Here is a 24,914-nt window from a genome sequence, read left to right on the forward strand (position 1 = left end):
CATTCCCCCTGTCCCTCTAACGTGGTCGCAGAGGCTCATTGAGATGACCAGCCCATGCTTACTGCTCACAGCCAGGCCAGCGGAACAACAAGATTAACTGCCCTCTGTTTTCTCTGGGGTCAACGATTACTGTTTTTTTTGTGTTTTTTTTTTTTTTTTTTTTTTTTTACCACCAGCACAGTCTGAGACTCTCCCCAAGCCGTAGGTCCCCAAAACGTCACCTCGCAATTTTGTCTTCCTGGAGAAGGCCCTGTTGGGCCGGGGCCCTGCTTGCAGGGGAGGCAGCTGCGGGCAGTGGTCCGGGGCCTCTGCGCACACCCGTGGGCTTCTCAGCACGTGATTCGGCCAGCGTGACCTCTGTCCCCTGTCCCGCTCCACAGCCTCCCCTTGGCACGTCCACGTGGAGCACGTGCTCTGGGAACTCTTGAGCAAGGGTGTGCAGGTGGTGACCTGGGAAGACCTGGAGCTTCTGAAAATGTCTTTATTTGACATCGTTTGATAGTTTGGGCTTCAAACTCTAGGTTGGACTTCGTTTTCCTCAGAATTCTGACATGGCCACTCCCTTCCTCCCCGCCCCTGAGGTTGTGGTTGAGAAGCCCTGGTGCCAAGCTAATTCTCCATCCTTTGTATGAAACCTTGTTTTCTCTCTAGAAACTTCTAGGACTTTCTCTTTGCCCCCAGTGTACTGCCTTGTCACACGTTTTTCTCTGTGTGGGTCTCCTTCCATGCCAGCACTGTGCATGGATCGGGCCCTTTTATGCTAAAAACTCAATTTCCTCAGCTTCATCTTCCAGCCCTCTCTTTCTTCTGAGATGCACCCCCCCACTCCCTGTTCCCTCTCAGAGTCCTTCCTCCAAAGTTTGTCGATCTTTGAATGTTACGTCTAAGATGGAGATATTAAAAAACCACTTGCAAGCTCTGTGTGTGTGTGTGTGTGTGTGTTGGAGAGTGGGTAAAGTGTGTACAAATAAAAGTTACATGTGGGTTTCAGGTAAACAAAGGAGAGTAAGTGTACCCCTAACACTGTGTGGGGTATACTTATGCTAAAAATTATTTGTTGTTTATCTGCAAGCCCAGTGTAACTGGGCTTCCCGTGTTTTACCTAGCAGCCCGAGGTGGGGGTGCTTTCCTACAGGTTTCAGGGCAGAGTGTTTTGGCTGGCCCGGTGCCAGGGATGCCCATGTGGGGTCTCCAGGTCTCTCTGTTCAGGCTTCAAGTTGGAGCGGTCAGTCTGGCCCCAGCACGCGGGAGCCCACTGGGGAGAGATGCAGGTGTCTGCAGCCAGAGCTCCTGTTCACAGTGCCCAGCATGGGCCTTCTCCCTCTGCACCGTCCCTCAGCCCAAGACCCTGGCTCGCTCTCTCCAGGGAATACAAAGCCTTGTCTGCTGGGGCAGCGGAGGGGGCATGAGAGCCTGGGGCTTCTTACCCAGACCTGGAACCACTTCTCACAGTCGTGGCCCTTCCCTCCCTCCAGGCGCTCCTGCAGCTTTGCCTGCAGGGCGTGCCGTGGGGCGGGCTGGTTTGCTTCCTGGGTGTCCCAGCTCCTGGCTGAGGATTCGGTTCTTGGATCTGCTCCGTGGGTCACACGCGTCCACCCCTTGTTACCTCTGTCCCCGCTGTTGCCTCTCCTGGTTATGTCTTTGTTAATTTATGCCATTAAAAAAACCCTCTCCTGACATCTATGCTGGGCTTCCAGAGGGGTGGATGACACGAATTTTGATGGTCACGTTGTCTTTGACAGGGGCTCGCCCCGACTTCATTTCTAACCTGATCTTCCTCTTCCTGTCGGTGAGTTTGGTCAGCCGTGGGTCCTCCAAACAGTTGGGTAGTTATTCATCATGTGATGACTGCCACGTGGTGCTGGGCTCTGTCCTGGGCACACAGCACACCCTCCAGCTGCCTTTGCTCCACTCAGCCCCGCTGGAAGGTGGGGAGGGGGCTAGACCCCCAGATTTTAGATGAGAAAAGGAAGAGTTAGGCTGCACCCCAGGTCCCACGGCAGGTGGGTGGGTGGAGCTGGGTGCCGGACCCCTGCGGGAGGCCTCCGACAGGCCCCGCCCTGGGTTCTCGATTTAGCCCGCCCTGGTCGGAGAGGCGGAGTCTCCTCTTTTAACCCGGCCGCTGGAGCTGGGCGTGCTCGCAGGCCGCCGCCCCGCCCAGGGTTTCGCTTGCTGGGAGTGTCGTGGGCTGGGAGCGCCCACCTGACCAACGAGGGAGGGTCCCCGGGGTGGGGGGAGCAGAGGGCCGTGTCGCCTGCCCACCTCCGGCCACTCCGTGCGGGGCCACTCAGAAGCTGCCCCCACTTGGCTGCCCTCTTGTGTATTTTCTCTTTTTAATTTTTTTTTCAGTGGGAACTCCAGATACTTTAAGAAACACATGGTTTGTATCTTCTCACTCTTTGGATGCCGCAATGTAAGTAGAGCATTAAAAAAAAAAAAAACCAAAAAACCCCAAAAAACCAAAACCCACCCCTCCAAACGACAGCTTTCACACACACGACAGAGGAGACTCGTTTTAAGAGGTGAGTAGGTGTTTTTGTGTTTTGTGCACTTATGCAAACAAGCCGCGCCGTCCCAGCAAACCTGGGCGCACTTTTGTTCTGGATTTATGTCTAGTGCTGACGGTTTTGTGGAAATGCTACGTTTTTACGAGGCTGAAGTACCTGTGTCTCTCCCCTGTGTAAAATGTAATTGCGTCTTATTTATTGCACTGGGTATTAACACTCATAGTTCATTAAGAAATTTTCTCCAGGGCTTGTCGAACTCGCGGGGCTGGTGCCTGGAAGGAGGTCGTGTCCAAGTTCAGCTCCGGAGGGCAGGGAGCAAAGATGACTCTGTGTTCTGGGGACACATTAGCCCCGGCCCCACAGTCCCCATGCAGATGCTCTCAGCCCTGGGTGTCTGGGTCCCGAGATCACCGCTCTCACTACCTAGCTTGAAGGTGCGCTGAGCACTCAGAGCTGCTGCTTTTCTGACCTTGGCCTTGCCTTGCAGGAGCCGGACGCAGGCTCCGCGCAGCTCAGGCCCAGACAGAGGGAAGGCCACTGGGCCACGCTCCAAAGTGAAGCACCTTGAAAGAGGGAGAGCTGACCCGGCCCCAGGGGTGGGAAACCTGTGAGGGGTCAGCTCCACCTTTGTGGTTGAGTTTTTTTTTTAATGGAGGTGCTGGGGATTGAACCCAGGGCCCCCGGCACGCTAAGCACGCGCTCCACCCCTGAGCTCTACCCTCCCCTCCACCCTCATTGTAATGCCCAGCGTCTCAGGCCGGTGAGGCCCTCGCAGGGGCCTGGCAGGTACTGGGACATCTGGTGACTGCTGTGTCGGCCAGCCCCCAGGAAAGTGGGCAGGACCCCAGTCCAGGGCAGGTGTGAGCGTGGGCCTAGCATGGCAGCTGTTTCAGGGGTAGAAGACCCTGAGCAGGGGGATGCTGTCCGTCCGGTGGGGGCGTGGCTGGGTCCCAGGTGCATCTGGAAAGAGACCCCAGGTGGCAGCAGGGGTGTAGTGGGGGCCAGGCAGGCGCTCTCTGTCTGGAGCCCCCATGGGGGTCGTGCTGCTGACCCCGCTGGAGCAGGGTGGGCCCTGGTCCCTGGGCACTTCTGGGCTTGGAGGACACTGGGGCTGGCTCTCAGGTGGCTTTGGCACTTTTCTGGCAACGCCAGCACAGGCAAGCCAGGCGGGGCAGGCTTGGCTGCAGAACTCTTCTAGGATGTCCCGATGACCATCTTGGAGAAGGTCTCCTTGTCCAGGTCGGTGGCCCCCTGTATCCGATGTCAGGGCCGTGGTGCTCACCTTGGCTGGGCACTGAGCGGGCAACTGCTTCGGGTAGTGGTGAGTGAGTTGTGGACCAAGGGACTTCATCTTGTCCTCCATTCTGGTCCAACTGCTGTACACACACTGCTGAGCTGTGCACAGACAACCCTAGTGTGTGACCCTCATACCTGAGACGTGAGACCATAACGCTGGAAAAAGGGTCTCTTCTGTGTGTAATTTAGTTAACGTTCCTCTGATGAGATCATCCTGGATTATTGGGGGCCTTAATCCAATGACGAGTGTCCTTGTAAGAGACAATCACAGACACAAGGAGGAGGAAGTAACACGAGATTGGAGAGATACAGCCACGGCCCAGGAACGCCAGCCACCACCAGACGCTGGGAGAGACGAGGAAGGACCATTCACCTGAGCCCCTGGGGCAGCGGGACCCTGCCTCCAGGACCAGGAGAGGATGGATTTCTGTTGTTTTAAGCTGCCCTGTTTTGGTACTTTGTTCTGACAGCTCTGGACACTAACACTACAGGCTAGAGAGGAATCAGGATGATCCATGTTGGGGCCACATGGGGGCTGTGGTGGTGGGGATGTGTGTGTGCTTATGTGTGTGTGTGCACACATGAGTGTGTATATGTATGTGTGATCATGTATGCACACAAGTGCATATGTGTGTATGTGTGCATGCACGTGTGAGTGTGTGCATGCACATGTGTGTGCTCACACACATGCACGTGCAGGGACTGAAGATCCAGGTTCCTGGGTGTCTGGGAGGTTTGCAGGAAGGGTGACCCCCTGCAGTGGGCTTGGTTTCAGAAGCCTTGGCTGTGGCTGCTGTCAGGATGTCCAGGAGCAGGAGACGGACCCCAGCCCACGACCCACTGGAGCTTCCTATGGCCATGGCGCTCCAGTCCGGGAGGCTTCCTCCTGCCCCTCGGTCCCTTCTCTGGGCAGCCACATCTCTCAGCCCAAATGACAGCATTTCTCTCACATCAAAGCTCTGGCTTCACTGAACTGTCCATCCATGATATTGCAGCAAAGTATGCTACAGCTCAGTGTTACAGCTCAGTGTGACAGCAACCTGGGTCCGGGCGACAGACCAAGCAGCACTCGGAGAGTTACTACGCCAGGAGGCCCAGAGGCGTTAACACACCAAGCTCTGGACTCCATCTGTAGGTTTACACTGGCTCTTATAGGCTACCAGTCTAGACTTTGAAACATTTTGTAACATCATATGCAAATAAGGTGTAACAAAAGGTGACTAATTAGGAAGAAGCTTTGTAGAAATGGACCAATCAGGAGTGAGGGAAATGAACCAATCAGGAGTGAGCTCAGGGAACCAATAGAATCTGAGGGATAAGTTCCGCTTTCCTAGAAGTAAGCTGTTTCAGAGTTTAAAAAGCGAGAGAACGCTGCTGGGCCAGGGAACCAAATGGTGCTGGTGGGAGGGTAGTGGCCCTGCCTGGGGCCCCCGCTGTCTTCTTCGTGGGGCTCCCCACCTCACTGACAGAGGTTCAGGAAGGACTGACGTGAATCGAGAGACTGTTTCTCAGGATCCGACAGGATTTCAATGGTTTTCATGGAGCTGAACCCCCTCTGAGACTTGGGAGGCTGCAAATGGAAACACACAGTGTTCGTGGTTCGTACTTGACGGGATGATGGCTGGCTCCTCCTGAAAACGCACCAAGCCTGCAGAAGCGGCTGCGAATCTGCAGGGCCACCCAGGTCCCCCGTAAGGGGTGGGCAGGAGGCTTGCTTTAATTAGACTTGGACTCTCCTCTGACACGGAGCTGCGTCTGATTTGCACTCTGAGGGCTTCCGCCTCCCAAGGCAAACGGAGGGGCCCTCACTTGATGTTTGAACACATTTCACACACACGTCAATGTATTTACTGACACAGACACGCACTCACACACACGCAGACCCACAAGCGTTCCCGGCCTCGCCATGTGCGGGGCAGATTTCGGCCCCATCCCCAGCCCCCCTGGGGGTCGAAGCAGAGCTCGGTCTTCTCTCTGCTTATTTTCACACGGAGGGATTTATCAAGTAAACATCCAGCTTTGAGACCTGGCCTCCCAGGAGCTGTTCCTGCAATGCCAGCTCGTCGCTTTCATCTCCGTTAGCTCGTCTTCAATCAGCAGTGTTTGGACAAGGATCCTGAGCCTTTCTTACCTGGAGGGAGCAAAGTAAAATTTGGGGTGTTCTCACCATTCTTCAGGAGTCCCCCACTGGCTCTGGGGCTGCATCTGCTCTCTGGGGACTCCCCCCCCCCCAGTGGCTGAGCATTGCCTCTAGAGGTTCTTGTTCAATTTTCAGTGCTGGGCCCCAGGGGCGTGTGCTGAAGGTAACAGGGCCTCTTCCTGACATACCTGCAGCCCTGTCCAGTCTGGTCCTGGAGGTGACCCAAGCACCAGGTACTGCTTTTTCCGCAGTCCCTACTCCTCCCATGTCCTGGGGGAAGGACTTTTTAAAGAAGGAGGTTTAGTGTGTGTGTTACTGATGTGGTACATGAAAAAGGCAGGTAACAAGATAAATCGTACACTATGGTTGGTAAATATGGATATATTTTTTATATATAATATAGAAAAATAGAAAAATGAAAACAGTAAGTAATTATCTCTAAGAGATGGGATTTACAAGTAATCGTGTCTCTTTAGGGGGCTTAGCTCTTTTTTCTAAACTCTTTACTATGAACATGTACTAACTTCATAAATAAAATGTTATTTAAACATAAAATGGAATGGTGGAAGGAGCTCTTTAGTCTGAAATAAAAAGGACTTGGGAATATACAATGATTGTCTTAAAAGATTTGAAGAAATGTTGCATGAAAGAGGTATGCTGGGTTTTTTTTTTTCTGATGGGGATGGAGAGGCTGAAAACAAGTGGAACAAACAGAAAGGCAAAGGACTTTTTATTAGCAAAATTGTCCATGAATAGGTTGGGCTGACTTTGACAGCTGTGTGTTCTCTGTCAGAGGAAGACCTCTTGGCAGGATGGGGTGGCGGCAGGACTTCAAGTGCAGGACTGATGATGATGATGGTGGTGATGTTTATGATAATGATGCTGGTGCTGATGGTGGTGCTGATGGTGGTGATGATCATAGTGGTGATGATGGTGACAATGATGATGGTGGTGATGGTGGTGATGATGGTGATGGTGGTGATGACAGTGATGTAATGATGGTGACGGTGGTGGTGATGATGGTGATGGTGGTGATGATGGTGATGGTGACGTAATGATGGTGATGGTGGTGATGATGGTGACAGTGATGGTGGTGATGTGATGATGGTGGTGGTGATGGTGATGGTGGTGATGATGGTGGTGGTGATGTGATGATGGTGATGTGATGATGGTGATGTGATGATGGTGATGGTGGTGATGATGGTGACAGTGATGACAGTGGTGACAGTGTTAGTGATAATGATATAATCTTTTTTGTTCATGTTATGCTGACAATGCACAAAACATTCCTTTTCATACCCAGCTGATGCCTGCCCGACCCTCTGGGGAGGCTGTCAGGCATTATAGCCATCACCCCGTGGAGTGAATGAGGCCAAGAGAAGATATCACTGCTGACCCAGAGGCAGAGCTGAAATCTGACCCAGCCCTTTCACTCCCCAGCCCAATACCTGGCTGCTCTGCTCTTTGATCTGAAGTTGGTGGCACCTTGTTCAAAACAAAGGCATCTGGAAAGAAAGGTATTTTCTGTCAGACTCAAAGAAACATGGCCTCAGCCTGACCCCCCAGGACCGGGGGAACGGGGGATGAAGAGCAGGTTTGCAGGGACCATGGTGGGAAGGAGGGTATCTGGGGGGACTCAGCCTACGATGACAGTGGAGCCCGCACCTGCATGTCTTGGGACCTTCCCCTCCTCTGGCAATGGGAGGCTTGGGCAGGTGACTGTGTTTCCTGGGGTGGGCCATACCATACTGGACCCTGACCTGTCATCCCGCCCACATTTCCACTTCTCAGCCTGGCCCCTGGACTCGGACGCTGCCCTGGATTCTCTCCATCCTCAGCCTCTGCTTCTCCAGAGTTGTGTGGCTTCAGGTCCCTGCTGTCCTCTCGCCCAGACCACCCTCCTGCTGCCCTGACGCTGCTGCTCTCTGCCTGGCACCCTGCCCCCTGCTTCAGTCCCGTCACCCTGAGGGTGGCCAAGCTGGTCCCTCTCCCACCCCCGCTCCATAACTTGCCTTGGGCGGAGCTGGTGGAGTGGCTGTCACTTGTCCTTGTCTGCTCCCAAGTCCCATTTGTTCTTTCCTAGTAGCTCTCAGAGTCACCTCCTCCTGCCGTCCCAGGTGTGGCAGCCTCTGCACTGGCCCCTGCCGGCAGCCGCCCTGTCTAGTCTGTGGGCCCCTTTCCAGCTGGGTCACACCCCTTGCTGTACGCCCTGTGTCCATCCTGGGCCTTGCCGACCCTTCATCACACCTTCGTTTCTGCCCGTTGGCAGGGTTTGCTCTAAGCACATGGGACTGAGTCCCCATAGGTCCCTGGTGGCCCCACTCTGTGTTCCAGGTACCCACAGTCTCCGTCCTCCACCTGGACTGGTCTTCCCTCCTCCTTCACTTGAGACACTTCTCTCCATCCTCCAGGCTCAGCTTGGTTTGGGTGTCAGCCTGCAAGAAGCCCGCCCTGCTCCGGGGTCGGGGTGAGACGCCCCCATGACCTGCCAGCAGAGCCCACTGCAGCCTTTGTTACCTAATTGCAGGCCATGGAGCCGCTCTCAGCATGCTTGTTGGCTGCCTGAATAAATGAGGAAGTGAATGAATGAATGAGTGGGATGTCCAGAGCCGCTCGGGCTCCCAGTGGCAGAGCTGGGATTTCCACCACTCATGGTATCTGTGTGCCCCAGACTGGAGCCAGCCCTGCGGTCAGAGCCAGGATCACGGAGGCCCTGCCCTCCTGGAGGTTGAACGCAGGCCCGTGGACTCTCAGTTCAGTGCTCCTCCCAGCGCGCCGCGGAGGAGTTAGGGGCCAATGCGGATGGCACCTGGGGCATCCTGCACCTTCAGCTGGAGTGATCGAAGTGGAGTGGCAGCCTCGGGTGCTCAGGGCACACACCCTGCTCCCACTGTCACCGACCCCAGAAGCCTCATCCTTATTTCTGCCTCGCTTTCAGGAGGCCACTGCAGGAAGGAAGACATCAGAGGGCTGGCCAGCTCCCTCCAGGGAGCCGGATGCGCGTGGCGACAGGAGAGGGCGCTGCTGAGCGCTGGCTGGCGTGGGGGTGAGCACTGGCCAGAGCGGGACAGCCGGCCTCGCTGTTGAGCAAGAGCACCAGACCTCCTTGTTTCTCAGCTGCTTCCAAAGGGGCAAAGGATCAAGGCCCTGGACTTGAAATAACAGAAGGGAAATCGCTTGCAGGCCCGCATCTGGAGGCCAGAAGGGGTTTAATAGCCCTGCTTGGGAGGGGGCGGGGCTGGGGCGGGGGGGGGCGGGGCTGGGCGCCAGTTCCCCAGCTCTTCGCCACGGCTTCCCGCAGCCAGGAAGAGATGCACCCGGCTGGCACCCACCTGGCGGCAGCCCCTCCTTTGTCACCTGGGAGGGTGGCGGTCTTCACCTCTACGGCGGCCTGCTGGGTCCTCACTGGGGGTTCTTGGCCTCGAAGCTCTTGCAGTGCTTGGTCCCTGATGCGTCAGCTCAGACCTCCTCAGGCACAGCTCTCGGCTGGCTGAGCCGCTGGGCCGGGGGTTAATTGGGGTCTACAGCAGGGCCGTGGCAGTCTGGCTGTGGTCACGTGCCAACACCGGGCTGTAATCACTCCAGGCTGAGGGGACCCGGCCCCAGAGCACCGCAGACCTCTCTTGCAGGCGGTCAAGTTGCGCCTTCTCCCTGGGGATGTCACCCTGCAGCCTGAGTCAGCTGGAGGGGGGCGTGGTGGCACCTTACTTCTGAGAAGGGAGGCATCTCATTTGACCTAGATGGACAACCTCTGGAAGGCTTGGCAGGGATGGCTTTGTACAGCACGTGATTCCTTGGGCTGATGCCTTCTCCTTAAAAGCAGTGAGGAGGAGCCCTGGGGTTCCTGGGAAGCTGGGACGTGGAGAGCGCCTCGGCTTCCTGCGCCAGCTGCCGCCAGAGCAGCCCCTTGGCAACTCGGTCACGCGGAGCTTCCACGCTGGGCTGCCTGCGGCTCACACCCGCACACACGGTGCCACGTCGGAGCATCCACTGCACGTCCGGCGTGGCCCACTCGAGATCACATCTCTGTCCGACCGGGCCACGGTCCAGGAGACGCTGGTTTTGGGGGAAGGCTGGCAAGTTGTTCCAGGTCACACAGCTTGTCAGAGTCAGAGCTGAATTTCGAATCCAAACCTTCCTGACAACCAACGCTTGGACTTTCCAAGCCCCTTGTCTCTCAAGATTTCAAGCAAATGAATCGCCCAGCCTGGTCCAAGCCCTGTCTCAGAGACCGTGTTTCTGTGAATGCAGCTTGGATCTCATCACTTCCCACCTCCAGCACTGGCAGTGGCTCCCCTCTCCGGGCGGCTCTCTTGGATGGCTGTAGTGACAGATGACCTGGGACGCTGAGGCTGCTCGCAGGCCCAGCCCTCGGCAGGAAGGCTACGTGGCAGAGAGAGGCAGATGGACGGGCCCCATGTGTCCTCAGCTCTGAGCGGGCGGGCGAACCCAGGCCCCCAGCTGTCCAGGTCTCTGGGCTGTGCTGACTGGGGGCTCAGGCCACTGACAGGCCTTGACTGGTTGGGTGCTAATGATCAAGGCGTCCTGTTGCGGACAAGCCAACCGGCAGAAGGTGCTGTAGCCAGGAGGAGAGAAGTGGCATGGCCCCAAACCGGACCCCATCAGCACCTCGGGGCTGCGTGGGCCGGGGTCGGCCCGGGGTTCAGCCGAGCCAAGTGCCCTGCAGGAGGGCCTGAGGTGGAATGGAGGAGGCCAGGCTCCCGGCAGGGTGCTCTGCAGGAACGCGAGAGAGGAGGAAACCCCAGGGCGTGGTGGGAGCCAGGAGAGCGCCCCCCCGGGCACGTAGTAAACGCGAGAAAGGGAGAGGAAGTGATTTGTGGTAGAAGATGGGAATCCCGTAGCCTGCCATTTTGAACTACAAGTACAAAGTAAAATTCAAGTGAATTTTGAAATCAGAAACAAAGGATAAAACCCAAGGAATCTCACAAGTGCAGATTCTGTTAGACTGTGAAGCTCACTGTGGCTCAGTAACACTTTGAAGCGTGAACGGACTGTATCTGTCTGATTCTCGGCTGCCTCCTTCCAGCTGCACCTCTTCCATCAGAAGGAGTCGAGCCCAAGAAGGAGCAGACACTGCAAAGAGCCAGGTAGTCTGTCCTCGACGTCTTGAGCGCTGGGTGAGGGGTCCTCTGGATACAGGACAACCACCTGCAGTTGTGGGGGAGGCACCCGAGAGCCGAGGGGTCTGATCTGGCATTTTCTGCCTCAACGATCTCAAGGGCTCTTCTGGCTTCAGGCAATGTTGCCTCCAAGACGCTGCTTCCCCATCCTGGAGCTGGAGACCTTGGGCCGGGGGCTCCAGGGATGCCTGACACCACCCTCGTCGGCCTCGCCGCTGGGAAGCCCCACCATTTGTTCTTCAGGGGGGTTTGGCACCTCCCCGTGGCCTTCCCCAGGAAAACTCTCGCTCCGTGTTAGTCCTGAAGCCCGGTGCCTGCTCTTTGCAAAGTTTCCGGTCCCTTTGTTCTTCCTGCACACCTGTGCCCTGGGTGAGCTCCTACAGGTATCATGTGTGTGTGTCCAGGGGGGACATGACTCAAGGGTGACGGGTGATGGGCCAAACATACTGGCATTTACAACAGCCTATAAATTTGGTCAGTACAGAGTTCCCAGCACAGCGATTCCAGACGTAGATTCCATGGCATGGAGGAATTTATCACTTGATTAGGGTGGTGTTTCAGATACACAGGGAAACTTGAATACAAGATTTTGGACAATTGGCCAGCCATAGGGGAAAAAAGTTACCTAAAGAGTGACCTTTCCTTCCAGGTCATACCTAAACTAGATTCCAGCTGGATTAAAGATTAGTTGTAAGAAAAGAAGACTGAAAAATTGCAGAAGCAGACATAGTGGAGTGATTTTGTATTTTGAAGGAGGAGAGGATCTCAGGAACGAGGCAGAACCAATGATGGTGTCTCAGAGCTTTAAAGCCACACAGGTCTATGTCTTCCTCAGCAACACGTCCAGCCTGGGTGGGTAGGGGCTCTGCTCCGCCAGACACTCAGGGCCCCAGGCTGACTGAGACGCTGCCGTCTGGGTGTAATAGCAGGGAAGAAATACTGAGAGTCACACGCTGGCTCTTCTATGTTTTGGCCCAGAAGTGACAGGTGTTACAGCTGCTCAAAGCTTATTGGTCAGAAGCAGTCATGTGACCCTGCAAGGCAGGGGGGCAACATGGGGGTGGGTGGAATTCTTATGGAAGCTGCTGTTCCCACCACAAACTCTCTCCTAACACGTTAAAGCATCAGAGGAAGTGGATGATGTCCTTGGGCAGTGTAAATTAGCAGACTTAATCCGAGAAGTCAGAGGTTGAAAGAGACGCACAGGGAGAAATGTAACAAGATTTTAAGAATTACCTTCAGGAACTGGGTCCCCTCCCAGGTGGTTTTATTGCAAGAATATCGAATATTGTTGGGGGAGAGGTGAGATGCTCCCTGCACCTGTCCTTAGTTACTCCAGCTCCAGTGAGGGTGACCTCAGGACCCTGCTGCTTCTGCAAGTGGAAGCTCATTACCTGGAATTAGCCCGTGGTGGCTAATTTTATGTATTAACATGGCTGGGCCACAGTGTCCAGATATTGTGTCAAATATTATTCTAGATGTTTCCATGAAGGTGTTTTTGGATGACATTAGCATTTAAATTGGTGGATTTAATATGGGTGGGCCTCACCCAATCAGTTGAAGGCCTACATAGAACAAAGATTGACTCCTCTCTTCCTGGGCAAGAAGGACTTCCACCAATACATCTCCCAACAGACCATGGGCAACAAGAGAGTGATGTTTCCCCACCAGGAAACTTGGGTGCTGTTCCGGGGGGACAGCGGGTACTTGGCAGCCACATCTGAAGACAGCGAAGAGAAAGACAGATGCCCCTGTAGGACCATGTGCGGGGACTTTGTCAGAGGCGTGGCCGGCTTGCAGTTCATTGTATAATGCTATTGGAATCACAGAAAATATTAGACATTATTTGTAAATGTATATATTTGAAGCTAAGGAGTCTTTTTGTTAATCATTGAACGTGGACACGATGCAAAGCCTTTAGCACTTAGGCACCTGCTGTGCATGAGGCCAAGAGGAGGAATGTCACTGCTGACCCAGAGGCAGAGCTGAAATTTGACCCAGACCTTTCGGGGCTTTCATCATCTTGGCCCCGCTGAAGCTTCGTCCTCAGGCTGGGGCCAATGGCCCTGAGGCTGTCACAGCTGTGCCCTACAGTGAGGGAGCAGAGCCCATGTGGGTGTCTCCCAAAGGTAGAAACAGACCGGATGTTCCCTTGGAGGGGAGGGGAGGGTTCCAGGTTCTAGTGACTCCTGAGCCACGTGGCTGATGGCGGGGGGAGCAAGGTCTGCGGAGAAAGGCTTTGACAGGGAAGAGCTTCATTTCAGAGCCTTCCTCCCAGGTGCCTGGAGCACAGAGGAGGCAGGTGCCGGTGGACGGCGCTCCCCAGACTCTGAGCTCAGTGCGCCGCCAGGCTGGGTGCTGGTTGCTCTTTTGATCGAAGTCCTGGGCTCGCTTCTCACGTCCCCTGTACCTGCTCTCAGGATGCCGTGACCTCTGTCCTGTGTAGTTAAAGACAGGTAGAAAGGAGGGCCGGTGAGTCCCAAAGAAGTCCCTGTTCAGCCTGGCTGGCTGGGAAAGGGAAGACTGCAGATAAGGGCAGGGAAGACAGATGGTGATGACGACCACTGGCCCGTGTGCCAGCTCCCTCCGCGGCCGTCCCTGAGTCAGGGGTCCTTAACATCAAGTCAAAGCTGGGGAAACACTGCCGCTCTTTGCTGCCAGAGCTAGCTGCCCGCAGGAGTGTTAGGAAATCCTGGCAGCTGCATTACAAATGTGTGTGCTGCCTTCGGGTTTATTTATTTGTCTCAATTTTTTCCAGTTGCATTCGAGCCTGGCGCGATTACACACCTCACGCTGACGGAAGACCACGGCCTGTGTGCTGGGCGGGGGCGGGGGCCGGGGAGGGTTTCCTAGCTCCGTCTAATTTAAAGCACCTTTCGCTGACTGACAACGTGAGAAGGATGTGGCTAAAACAAACAAAAATCCTAGCAGGATCAAAGTACACGCACAAATCTACTCCTTCTGGAAGCAGCGTCTCCCGCCCTTCCCCTCTCTCCCTGGCCCTGCTTTTTACCCCTCATCCGAGTGCCAGTGATTCCTTTGTGGCAAAGCTCCAGGACGTCCTCGTCTCCTCCCAGCGTGACCTGCCTCATGTCTGACTGATGGGGCCGGGGCAGCGGCCCTGCGGGCTGAAGGCGGTCTGAGGGCGCTCCTGACTTCGCAGCGGGCCTGTGACGCGTGGCGTGAGTCCGCGGTCTTTCCGAGCAGCTCAAAGGCTCACAGAGACGCTGGGGAGGCGCCTGTTTGAAGCACAGGCTCCGAGGGTTCCGTGATGTGAGCCGCGACCTGCGGCCTCCCCCCACCCCCCGCCCCCCCAGCGCAGCTTCAGCGGGATCACGGTGGTGGGGGGGGGGGGGCTCCGCACGCCAGCCCGGGGCCCAGGGAGGGACGTTCCCACACGGGGTCACACGGGGGGGGGGCACATCTGATCTGGACACAGGGGCTCAGACTCCCTGGTTGCCTGTGACACAGGGAAGCCACACACAAAAGGGGTGCTTAGCCCTCCCCTCACCCCCCCACCCCCCACAGACCCCCCCCACCACACACCACACACACACAAACCCGACACACACCATACACACATACACACACACACCCACACACACCACACACATACACATATACACACGCCACATACACACCATACACACATACACACACACACAAACCACACATACACACCACACGCACACACCAGACACATATACAAACCACGTCTACACCATACACACACCCCTACTACATATACACACACACACCCCACGCACACCTTTCCCTCAGCCTGCCTGCTGGTGCTCCTCCTTGCCGGGTCTGCGGTCAGGAGGAGGCCATGCCATAGCTCACGGGCTAAGAGAGAGACCCTCGCGGGGTCCCATGTGCCTACTCTCAGGGCAGGACCTGATTGGCCCTGCTTGGTCACATGCCCAGCCCTGGACGAAGCACTGCACACAGACGGAGTTCTGCGGTCGGCCCTGGGGATCACACGCTCCCCCCAGCCTGCTGCGATGAGAGGCGTGTGATTGACAGCACAACTGTGAGCGTGAATGTGTGTGTCTGCAGTGTTTGTGTGTGTGTGTGAGGGTGCTTGTGGTGTGTGTGTGGTGTGTTTCTCTAGTTTGGTGAAGGGCCCTGGGCGGGACACAGCCGTGGCCGAGTGTCGGGCGGGCCCTCTCCTGCAGTGCTGTCACGGGCGGCTGGAGCCCTGGGGGGGACGTCACGCGGGGGCTGGAGAGAGGGGCCTGGGGCTGAGGCGCTGGGGAGCAGCTCGTGTGCGCATGTGCGTTTTTGAATCCCCGAGACAGGGAGACCCAAGGGTGCTTCCGGCACTTCTGGCCCGAGAAGACCTGTCTTCCCTCTGGGACACTGGGAAGGGAAGTGAGGCGTTAGCATAAAAAACTTACCCTGGAAGAGATTTCAGGAAGCCCTGTAGTCTTACAGATCCAAATCAGTAATCTGGCTGGGAATTTGAGGGCAGATTCCTTCCCCAACACGTATCCTGGCTGGCCGGTTCTGACCCAGCACCCACCCTGACCCTGAGTTGGGAGCCCGCCACCACTGTGACTTCACCTGTGTGTCTCCTCTGCCTGAAATGCCATCTCTATAACTCCACTGACCACTTTTCTGAGTGACTCTGGCCTCTGAAACTGGGATGAATTCTCTGCCTGCTCATACCACAGTGGGGAGGTGAACCTTGTGCACCAGGGGGATCCCTGTGCTCGAGCACCACTGTGTGCGGAGCACCCCCACATCCTCCGTCACCACTGTGCGCAGAACACCCCCACATCCTCCGTCACCACTGTGTGCAGAGCACCCCCACATCCTCCGTCACCACTGTGTGCAGAGCACCCCCACATCCTCCGTCACCACTGTGTGCAGAGCACCCCCACATCCTCCGTCACCACTGTGTGCAGAGCACCCCCCACATCCTCCGTCACCACTCATTTCCCGTGTGGGTTTGTCACAGGGTGGCAATTCTGCTGCTCCTGCCACCCACCTGAGAGATGAATCAAGATGACACCTGAAAATAGGGATCGGGGAAGGAAAGGGGAGGTGGTGAGCACAGACTCCATTAAAATTTTTTTTCCATTTTTTTATTGATGTATAGTTGATTTACAATGTTTCAGGTGGACAGCAAAGTGATTCAGTTACACATATACATATAAATCTATTCTTTTTCAGATTCTTTTCCATTATAGGTTATTACCTATATTGGAATATAGTTCCCTGGGCTTTACAGAAGGACCTTGCTGTTTCTCTGTTTTATATACAGTAGTGGTATCTGTTAATCCGAAACTCCTACTATATCCTTCCCCTCCTTTTCCTTTGGTAACCGTAAGTCTGTTTTCTATGAGCACGGACTCCATTTAAACATCAAATTAGGTGTGAGTAACAGTAGTGAGTTTGCTTACACATCAGAGCATAAATGTTGCCCTGACTCCTGATGCAGCCAGGTCTCCACGTGGCTACTGGAGACGGTCAGATGCCACCAAGTGTCAGGTACATTCTGGTCTCAGAGAGGCCAAGAAAGAAAACAGAGCATTTCAGAATGGAAACTGCCCACCCGTCTGTTTGTCGGGTTAGTCAGTCGCCTGGCAGCCTCTTCCCGTCCAGGCTGCAGTCTTCCTGGGCTCAGGTAGAACAATACCAATCATCTTTAGGACGTAAACATGATGTCTTCACGCAAACGGCTAGGTAAAATTCTCAGAGCCCACCGCCCAAAAAGGGTAAATGGGGACCTGGGGAGAGTGTGGGGACGCCAATTTCCTCATGTGATTTTGTTTCAGAAGATCACACATCCAGAAATACAGGCTGAGGTGGCCTTTTTAAAGGTGTGGAAACAATGATACCTAAACAGCCACACTAGGTGGGATTCTTGCAAACTGAGAGAGGACAGAAGGCAGGAAAAAGCGAGCAATGCGGCAAAAAATAACACCCGCGGGGGCGACCAGGAAGCCTGTAAAACAGGAGGTCTAAACGCATCCCGTCCCCTAAGGCAAGGCCAAGCGTGTCCGTTACAGTTACACATGCAAATGGGGTAAACGTCTCCTTTTTAAGAACACAAGCCTCTAAGTGGCACATAAAACAAACCAGTTGTGTATTAACGCTAAGAAAACCGGACACACATTAAAAAGGATGTTTGGAAGTAAATGAAAAAGAAAAACAAACATAAAGCATGGGTCCCACTGTACACACCAGAAGAACGGAGTCCAAGCAAGAATATTAAACTGCATGAAGTGTCTTTTTATTGATGAAATGATCAGCCCACAGTCAAGGTGCAGACTGTCGTACCGTTACTCCACACCTGTAACGCACTGTCAGCGCCTCCCTGACAGAGGATCGGAACTACAAGGGGGGCTCGCCGTGCATGCAGTTGTAGGAGATGCTACCGGTCGCCTCTCGGTTGTGACGCATTATTTGCACAAAAGGGAAGTGGGCTCCACGGGCGGTAATTACAGCACACCATTCAGGGTGCAGGTAATGACACAGAGAGGTCTAACCCCCCAAATCAAGTTAAATTCATCTGGAACATCCACCGGCCAAGAGAGGCGGCAAATCTGTTATCAGATTAAAAAAAAAAAAGCCTCACCCTGCCTTGAACCTTACATGGGAACCCCTTTAGGTCACGGGGAGAGGCCCTCCCTGATCCCCTGTCCCTGGGCCCCCGCAGCTGTGTCCTGCCCAGGCGGGTTCGTCCTCCCAAAGTCTGGCGGCTCTAGTGATGTGTCTGAAGCCTCGTGCCAAGCATGCCCCGGGCAGCTGTGGCCCGTCCGGTTCCTCTGCCTCAGGGCGCAGGTGCAGACCTGTCTGACCGTGCGGGCTGGCAGCAGTGCCCCGCTTTTCCCTCTGAAGCAAAGCCTGCCTCCTCCCTGCCGTTCACAGCAGGGCTGATGGCTCAGCGGGAATTCTGCGGTCTAGGTAGCCAGGCCAGAACCCAGACCCACCCAAATGCCATTTAGGGGGCTCGATGTTCAGAAAGGCAATGTCTGGGTTTCCCTTCCCCACGACGGGCAGTGGTCCTGCTAACTGGAGGGAAGTCCTTCCTGCTGACACCTCCAACCCTGCGCTGATTTCTTAACAAATCAGCCACCGCCAGCAAATAAGGTAGGACTGATCTAAGAGTCTACCTTGTAACTGTACTCAGCAGACATAGAATGACCCGTATTCCACGTGTCTGTGGCTCTGTGATAAACCCTATGTGGCAGAAACAGTGCGGACGGTGCTCTCCCACTGCAGAGACTGAAAAGACAAAGAGCAGATTAGAAACAGCACACCCACTTCTTGCAGTATGTAAATAACCATCTTGCGGGTAAAAGAGAAAGATCAAGTCAGCACTAACGAAATATTTAGAAACGAACGGAAGAGGGAACCTCTGTTAGACCTTACTGGATGTAGCTGGAGCTGTACTGAGAAAATAAGTCCATAGTTTAAAAATTATTGAAGGAAATTATTTAAGAAATTATTCAAAAGGAAAAAGCAAACCTCAGGAAAGCAGAAGAAAGGACTACAGGTAAAAGCAGGAGAAAGTAATTAGAAAACAGAAACAACAGAATTGACAAGTGAAGATCAAGAGCTCACGCTGCAGAAAAAGAAAACAGAATAAACTGCTAACTACTTAGTCAAGAACAATGTAAGAAAACATGAATATATTATGTGAAACAGCCTGAGAAACCAGCATTTGAAGCGAATAACTCCTACAGGTCTATGCTAAAAGAGTTTGAAAATGTGGCTGAAGAGATTAATTTTCTAGAAAAGCAATAATTGTTAAAATGAATTGAAGCAGTGCTGGGATGTGTAAATGTGCCAACATCCATAGGAGAGGTCTGAGAGGGCTGGAAGAGTTGCAGTGACTAGTGTGGCTTGTGTGTGTGTGTGTGTGTGTGTGTGTGTGAGTGTGTGTGGTGTGTAAGAGGAATGAGTATGTTTGTGTGAGTGGATGTGCTTTAGCCTCCTGTAATCTCCCTCAGGCTTCCCAAGCTCCTTCAAGTGATGATGATGACGAGGACGATGATGGTGGCGGTGCTGCTGATGGTGATGGTGATGATGGTGATGGTGATGATGATGGTGACGATGGTGGTTGTGATGGTGATGATGGTGATGGTGGTGGTGCTGATGGTGGTGATGGTGATGATGGTGACAATGGTGGTTGTGATGGTGGTGGTGATGATGATGATGGTGATGATGATGGTGATGATGGTGGTGGTGATGGTGATGATGATGGTGGTGGTGATGGTGATGATGGTGGTGATGGTGATGATGGTGGTGGTGATGGTGATGATGGTGGTGGTGATGATGGTGATAGTGATGATGATGATGGTGATGGTAATGTTGATGATGGTGGTGATGTTGATTGTGATGGTGATGATGGTGGTGGTGATAATGTTGGTAATGATGATGATGGTGGTGATGATGGTGATGACAATGATGATGGTGGTGGTGGTGATGGAGGAGGTGAAGCTCTAGGCTTTTTGGGGACAGCCATGCTTTGTTGGTGGCTGAACTGGCTAACTGCCTCTGGTGCCCTTAGACCCAGCTCCACCCTCTCCACCTCGCAGGGTGGAGCTGGGTTGCAGTGTTGCAGGAGCAGTGCAGGAGGCTGCCCTGCGGGATGCCAGGGCTTCCTGCTGTCTGGCTTTGGGCAGGGTTGACAGTCAGAGGGAGAGCAGAAGAGGCGGGAGGTGAGGGAGGCCACCTGGCTCCCCTACCCCGTGTGCTGCTGTCGTCTGGCTCCCCCTCGTACTGACATCCAACTCGGCTTTTCCTCTTCCTGGAAGGACTGCTGCTCGGCAGCAGGGTGTGGTCAGCAGCCTTCAGGGTCTGTTTGTGATGGAGACCCAACTTGTCTGGTCAAGCTCTTGGTGACTGAGAGGCTGGCACAGAGGCCTGGCCCATGGTCACCCCTTGTCCCTGAGCTCCCTGCAGGACTGGCTGAAGCTTGAGGGGCTGCAGCGCAGTTGGAATTCACCTCCACCAACCCCCTTCCTTAACAAACACCTGGCACTTGAACTTCAGCTAAGCTTCTGCTCCTGCAGACCCCAACCTGACAGCCAGCTCCCTCTCCAGGGCCCATGAGCTACCCCCACTCCCCTTTCAGGACTAGGGTGGCATCTCCCAGTGGTTGTTAGAATCCTGCAGAATGCTGTGCAGTCTCTTACTGCTTCCTTTTGACGTTCTGCTTGTCGGGGGAGGGTCGAGCTCAGCGGCAGAGCACGTGCTTAGCATGAACGAGGTCCTGGGTTCAAGCCCCAGTCCCTCCATTAAAATAAAAAAAAACCTAATTACCTCCCCCACCAAAAAAAGAAAAAAAAAAAAGAAAATTGTAAAAAAACCTGTAAGATATAAAAAGTTCTGCTTGTATTCTTGTAAATAGTTCCTTTAAAATGCCCCTCAAATTACTCAATCTGAGATGTCCTTTGTCACTTGCTAGGACCTTGACTGGCATACAATCTAAATAAAGCATATATATTAAAAAAATAAAAAGTCCGCTTGCTGTGTAAACGCTTCTTTCAGACCCTTGCCCCAGGCAGCCTCTTCCCCACCCCAAGGACTGCGCCTCAGACCGCCCTCCCCTCCGTGGGAATCTGCAGTCGTCCCTGCTGACGGAGGACTTCTGGTTAAAGGGGCGGGACTGAACACAAGGCTTCCTGCAGCCCTTCTGAAATCCCACTACGCGAGGACGGGTGAGGACAGAAGAGAGGACAAGGGACACTAATCAGCACACGGATGATGTTAGTCTTGAAGCTGGAAGTGGACGGACCAGTGGTGAGTGGTCAGCAGAGGGGAAATGATCAGTTTGTGCTTCTGCTGGGAGGGAAGCAAGTCCATTCAGGTGGCTGAGCCTCAGGGCCCAGGGTGCGGAAGGCTGCTGGCCCGAGATGGGTTGGAAGGGGCCTGGGTGATGGTGGCACAGGAGCAGCGAGAAGGCCCTTGCCCAGCCCTCCACCCTCGGCTGCAGCGAGGAGGGTCACACCAGGACCGGGGAATTCTGTGAAGTTTGCAAAGTGGGCGGTGAGAGACCCCAGCCCCTTTATCTGTTCAGTCTGATGCCGGTGGCCAGGCTTTGGCCCACATACGGCTGCAATGCCCTGGAAGTCCCGCCAACCACCCAGGGTGGCCGTAAACTCCACTCTCCAGGAGAGTCAGCATCTCTCACTGCGTGCGTCCTGGGCCCCCATGCCCCACTGTCAGGTGGGTCCAGGGATGGTTGGCCCTTGGGGGAGGCCCCCAAGCAGGAGTCAAGCATTGGCCAGTGCTTTCTTCTTTTCTCTTTTTTGTTCCCCACCACTCTGCCTTCTTTCCTTTTTCAAAAAGAGGCAGGTGGGGAGCGGTCCAAGCGAGAAAAGGAGATGGTCACCCCCCAGTGTCCTAGAGAAAAGGACCCCGTGTGCGCTCCCCGCGCCTGGTGCTGCCATGGCCTCCATGCTGCCCCGCAGCAGGAACGGGGGTAAGAAGCGGCCTCTGGACAAGGATCTCTCCTGGAGCGTTTGGGGAAGGGAGGCCATTTAAGCTCTCCTGGCTCAGGCTGGCAGCTCTGGCCAGGCTGTGGTTTATGTCCTTAGACAGTGTCTTCACTTACTGTGACCCTGGATGGCTGACTCAGCTCCAGGTGCTCACAGAACCGGAGGATCCTTGGAACCCTGCCATCATACGTTGACTTCCTAAAGCTGGCTTGGTGGTGGGGGCAGTAGGATGGTGGGTGGGAGGAGACCCCAGATGAATGCACGCTTGACAAACCGCTTCTCCGTGGGGCTTGGCTGATTGCTGCTTTGTGACACGCTGAACCGGCACCCTGCAGGGAGACGGGACCCTGACTCTGTGCCCCGGCTTGGCCTCAGGGCTGCCGTGCATCGGTGGCCCTGGGTCAGGAGGAAGGTGGTCAGTAGCAGGGAGGCCCCCAGTGCAGGGAGGGGGCTTCCTGAAGGGGCAGGGGTAGCCCTTGGCCGCAGGGACCCTGAGAAGGGAGCTGGGTCACCATCTTGTCCCGTGTGTCAGGAACTTCACTGGTCTTAGACTGAAAGTCTTGCACTTGGGGGAAGCCCACTCCCGGGCCATGGGACGAGGTGGTCGCCCTGGAGCTGGTGGGGGTGACAGAGGAGTGGCTTCTCCGGGCTGTGTGTGGGGTGAGGGCTGGGCTGTGCTTCCGGGGGTGGGGGGGAGGGCAGCTTCAGGACGGGTGGAGGCGGGGCGCTGAGGGCTCCCGCTTGGGCTCGGCCTCATCAGACTCCCAGCGTGCAGGGCTCCGGGTGCCCTGGCGGCTTGGTGCTGTTAGCGCTCTGCTGTGTGCATTTAAAGTTGCACGTTAAGGTAATGGTTTATTTTGTTTTTAAACTTGTCCAGCTTTGCATAGCTTGCCGTGGGGTGGGCTGTGTCTTGGGGTGCGGGGGTCAGCACATGCCCAGCTCTCTGTGAGAGTGGGGGCGGGGCTTCACCTCTGTGGACCCCGGTTTCCTCCTGTGTGAAGTGTGGCTGGAGTCTGCACTCGAAGGTGCCGTCCAGACCAGCCCCGCCTGTCACCTGGTCCCCTCTCAGGCCCCGGCTGGGGTCCCTGGGCCCACACAGGCAGGGCTCCCTCGTCTGGGGCCGGGCCTCCCGCCCGCCCGCCCGCCTCCCTCTCTCTCTGTCCAAGCTGCTCCCTCAACACTCCGTCCAAGAACTGGCGGAACTAGTCTCCTTCTTCTTGCCTCTGGTCCCACTGGCCTCGGACCCTAATTGTCCCCTCGCTGAGGAGAGCCTTCCTGGGACCCCCGTGCTCCCAGGGCCGGGGGTCCTGCCCGACCTCCCACTCCTAAGGCCCACCCCTGCGCCGGGCAGCGGTCCTTCCCTGCTCCTGTGGGCTTCCTCTCCACTCCTGTGGCCTGTCATCTCGGGGGGCGCCCGTTCCCTTTGCAGGTGAGCCAAGCACATTTTTCTCAAGAGCTCTTAACCTACAGAGGAAAAAATAGTTGAGGCTGGCGGAAACAAGGTGAGGTTAATTTAGGGTTTAGCTGTGCTTTTAGAGATTATCTCAAGTGTTTTCTCATCTGTTTTTCAAATTAAGAACAGGAGGTATTAAAATACTCTCCAGTGTTATCCAGGGGTGTGGACCAGGCCTGCTTTGTAAGCTCCGTGGCGGCTTTGCAGAAGCACCATGGAAACGGCCCGCAATGAGGGGTCTTTGCGTTTCAGTTCTGGCTGCGGTGGGGGGGGTGGGGGTGAGGAGGAGCCCAGCCCTTGCCCTGGGCGCCCGGGCTGCTGGGAAACAAGCCGGAGCAGAACGGAGAGCATCTCTGCATCTGCGCCTTCAGCGGGGGGGGGGGGGGGGGGGGGGGGTGTCGCGTGGCGCCCGCCTGTTGGCGCTTAAATCCATTACGCTAAGTGCTTCGGGCTTTATATGCTGTGGGACTCTCAGTCCGGCAAAAAAACCTTTTAATAACTCATTATTAAAACCATTTGGCTTTCGACTGTTTGCATATATGATTCCTGAAATATCTCCTCGCTAATTGTCCAGGAGAGTGATATTCAGCAGAGCTCTCTCCCCTTCGAGGCCCCCCGCCCCGTCATAAAGCTGCCGTGGTGGGCATGCAGTGGCTGGTGCAGGTGGAGGGCTGTGGGCTCACCCCACGTCCGCTGTTCAGGGACCACCTGGGGGGAGCGAGGCCATTCCAGCCCCGTGCAAACCAGGAGGCCCAGGGGCCTCAAAGTATCCACATGAAGTTGTAGGGAGAGTTCCCAGAATGTCCCCCACTCCATCGTGAGCCTGACAGCAGATGCCACCCACTGAGACCTTCCTGCTCCTGGGGCTGCAGGCGGGGCCCCCATCATCGCAGTGGGACAGGTGTCATCAGGCCTGGGTACGCAATTTATGGTGCTCAAGGCAAAATGAAAGTGTGAACCTTTGTTCAAAATGTTTCCAGGCTCTCAGGACAGGGACAACAGGGTGTCACACCGAGTGAGGGCCTTCCGAGTGAGGGGCTCTGGGTGACTGCCCAGGTGGCACACCCGTGTGACTGTCCTGCTCCTCCTCCCCTCCCCTGCCTGTTTTTTAGGTTCAGAAACAGGCATGGAGAAGTCCTGGTCCCACTGCAGTTGGTGTCAGAGCTGGGCCTGGAACCCAGACAGCTGAATCTGTAGGTCAGCTCTGTAAACATATATTTTGTACATTTCTTCTTTTCTATTTTTAAGGTGTCTTTTCCCATGTAAATGTTTTCTTATTTTATTTTATTTTTTGAGAATATAATCAATATTTTAATAACTATAAATGGAGTATACTTTCAAAAATTGTGAATCACTATTTTTTACATCTGAAACTTGCATAATATTGTACATCAACTATACCTCAACTATTTTTTTAAAAGGTGATCTTGCTGGATATAACTTTTTGGTTTATATTGCAGCAAAAGAAGTTCAGATTTGTAAAACAAACTTCATATTATAGAATTAAATACTCTATCTTTGACGTATACACCCGTCAGCTGTTACAGTTCACCCCACTGGTGGTGCCTTTTATGGAGGCACCAGCGATTGAGCCCAGGACCTTGTGCATGCCAAGCACGCACTCTACCACTGAGCTACACCAACCTCCCAAATGTTTTTTCAAAGTAAACTTAAAGTCCACATAAATACAGAAAAGTGCAGACATTGCAAATGTTCAGCTTGGTGAGTTAGACAAAGCGAACGGGCCTGTGTAATCACCACCACATCAGGGCTCAGACGGGCTGGCAGAGCACAGCGCCCCCCTCCCCACCTGCGGGGCGAGCCCCGAAGCCCGCACCGCCCGTGCTGGGGCTTCGTATAAATGGACCCGCACATCGAGCTCTTTTCTGATAATGAAAATAGCTTAGTCATTTAAAAAAT

The 24,914-nt window shown here is 54.7% G+C and overlaps 1 long non-coding RNA gene across 2 annotated transcripts; it reads left to right on the forward strand.

The window, feature by feature from the left end:
• The first annotated feature begins 2,353 nt into the window (after nucleotides 1–2,353).
• On the forward strand, nucleotides 2,354–13,818 carry LOC116663827. 2 transcript variants are annotated; one of them, XR_004320198.1, is made up of 3 exons: nucleotides 2,354–2,522; nucleotides 7,247–7,460; nucleotides 7,735–13,818. It is a non-coding gene; the product is annotated as an uncharacterized LOC116663827 (long non-coding RNA). The 2 variants fall into 2 exon arrangements; XR_004320197.1 differs by lacking the exon at nucleotides 2,354–2,522 and having other exon boundaries at nucleotides 7,080–7,460.
• Nucleotides 13,819–24,914: the final 11,096 nt, after the last annotated feature.

The sequence above is a fragment of the Camelus ferus genome, chromosome 5 (genome assembly GCF_009834535.1).
Source record: "Camelus ferus isolate YT-003-E chromosome 5, BCGSAC_Cfer_1.0, whole genome shotgun sequence".
Classification (NCBI taxonomy): Eukaryota; Metazoa; Chordata; class Mammalia; order Artiodactyla; family Camelidae; genus Camelus; species Camelus ferus.